The sequence below is a fragment of the Ambystoma mexicanum genome, chromosome 12 (genome assembly GCF_040938575.1).
Source record: "Ambystoma mexicanum isolate Mex_15411 chromosome 12, UKY_AmexF1_1, whole genome shotgun sequence".
NCBI classification, from domain to species: domain Eukaryota; kingdom Metazoa; phylum Chordata; class Amphibia; order Caudata; family Ambystomatidae; genus Ambystoma; species Ambystoma mexicanum.
Window position 1 is genome coordinate 948,200,493 of NC_090936.1, and position 2,711 is coordinate 948,203,203.

Consider the following 2,711-nt stretch of genomic DNA (forward strand, 5'->3'; position numbering starts at 1 on the left):
TCTTATTCGCTTCACTGGAGCTTACCACTCTATTTGGGTTCAAGAGGATCTTCTTAACCTTACTGGAGCACTCCCTTCTTCTGTGCTCCAAGGGGCTATTCTCACATGAACTGTAGAGCACCCTTCTTCTTAGGATCAAGGAGCTCTTCTCCCTTCACTGGAGCACATCCCTCTTCTGCAGCTCAAGGGGTTCTTATCCTCCTCATTCGAGCACATCGATCTTCTGAGGTCAACTGATCACCCTTCTCTGGTGCTGTACAGATTTGTGAACAAACTCCACTCCTCAGATCTTAGCCAAGGAACTCTCTCTTTCTATGAATCTAAGCTTCAGTTTTAAAGCCCTCACCATCCTCCCATTGGCTAAGACAGATTTTGAATTGTTTAATTCATTGTCTTCCTATTCCAAGCCACAGAAGGGAAGTCTTTAAAAGTCTTGCTGCTATTTTAGATTTCTTTAGGTTTGTTTTCAAAGCAGGAGATGGTGTTTGTCTGCTGCTCTGTTCTTGTCTTTCCTCCTTGCTGCCTCCTGAACAGATGTTAATTTTGTGTGTTCCTTGTGTTTAAAAGGCCATAACAAGGGACCTGTAAACTGCTAGTAAGTTTCCACCTGTGTAAAATAATAATTTCTTTGGAAAGGGGAAGGGTGTGTTTTTCTTCATAAATTCTGCAGCTGAACGGAAGGAGAGAGCCATTTTCTTACTTTTGGCCCTTGTCATTTCTAACTAGTTATTTTCTTAGGGGGTTCAGGAATAGTTCAAGGCTGGTCCTCCGAACATCCTGAGCCTGCTTTAGAAGCACTTTATGGTAGGGTCTTTGCGGCGAATCCTGCAGGGTTATTCTTCAAGGGCCTCTCTCCTCATGGGAACTCATACTTCCCCTTGCACCGGATAACATTCAGGATGCTTAACCCCTTATGTTCTAAGGGTTTGCTTTTTCATCCTGAATTCCCTTAAGGAATCATTGTAGGCTCTGGTCCCTCCAGCAGTTAAGTTAAATGGTCAGGTTGGAGTGAGTATCACGGTTCTGTCAGTCCCACTCTCAGGTGGGAAGTGGGCATGATGTAATTTTGGCAATATGGCTTTGTCACATAGCTCCACAAAATACTTTATTGTATTATTCCAGCCATTGGTCCTGCCATGATAGCTGAAAGTCACTCACAAGTTGGGATGGGTCATGTGATGGTCTCAAATGGCAGAACCCCTACAAGGTCTTGTTGTGGACCAGGTATGATAACTTCTCAGTAAATACAATCTGTGTTTTAGTGTGGTATAAGCTTGAGTGGGGGAGATTCCCACCACACACATGCAAATTAGCAGGTACGACCTTGCAATCCACTTCATATCATTCTTTTCAAAGACTGTTCATGCATTTCTCTCCTTGCATTGCCTCCTACTTCATAGTCGAAGCTGCACATCCATCTTCCTGGTAATGTTACTCTTAAGAAAATCCATTCAGCACCAATGGATCGGGTCTCTACATGTTTCTGCTCAACTTGGCACCGGGAACACTTACCTCAAACTCCTACATATAAATAGCACAAGGAATCCCTACCAAGGCATCAGAGCAGATGCAAAGGTGACCACCTTCAGTGCCACTCAACTGATGGAAAACATGTTTGAATAACGTTGGGCTGAAGGATGGGTTAGAATTGAACAGGATCCCAACTATTTACCTAATTGTTTTAAGAGAAATGTGTTCATGGTCTGACTATATCTGACATTACAACCACTCCTCGATTATTACAAAGGCAAAAATATACCAATGTTGAATACAGACTAACGGTATTACATATTTCCTAAAAAACACGAATTTGATAGAATCAAAGTTGTTATTAGATGCATTGTCTCTGTCTTCCTGGATCCTTCCCAGTGGTTTTCTTAAGAATTGATCTTGTATTGCAATGTTTGAGCTCCATTTTGATCTATAAAAATCAAATGGAACCAAACAAGATGTTATGTCTGCCTAAGCAATCCTTATTCAAAGATCTAAGAAGCACCATTCATCAGGTGCATCACAAGCCCTTAAGCATCTCAATTCAATTCAACATAACTGTATTCGGCGTGGTAGCCATGAAAGTATAAATAACAATCACAAAATTTACAATACAATACAAAAAACATATCCAATGTTTGAGGACAGGGAAACTGTAAGGCATTATTAAAAGGGTGATCACAGGCAGCCTGGGTCCTACACTATCCCCTTAACAGGTCGAAACAAATTCAAACACAGCCTTGCTGTGGTTAGTGATAATTACTGGAGAGCCTGTTAACCCTTTTACCCCCCCAAAGGGATAGCATTTTCACGTGTCAACACTGAACCCAAAAGTCTGTGGTCCACGGGGAAGAGACACAGTTTGATTACACTGTTCAGGTGTAGGCATTCAGTATACTCCTGACCACTTCATTGTCACAGAGATTTAGTTCAACAAAATCGTCTTCTCCCCAGTTACACTTTCTGGCACAATTGACAATGTCATCCTTAGTCAGAAATGAGCAACCCCCTCTAGTTTTCAACCAGTGTACCCTTTTGTTGAGGAGTGCCTACCTTGGTTCTGGTTGGTTTGTGAGTAGTTTCGGGACTCTTTGTAGTAAAATAGTCCTAGTGTCCCACGGCCTACCATACCTGGTTGAGGGAGAGTGTGAGTTTACGGTTGTGAACCTTCCTGGGAGCACACAGGGTGGACGCCCCTTACGTGCTTGATTGGGCTGTGG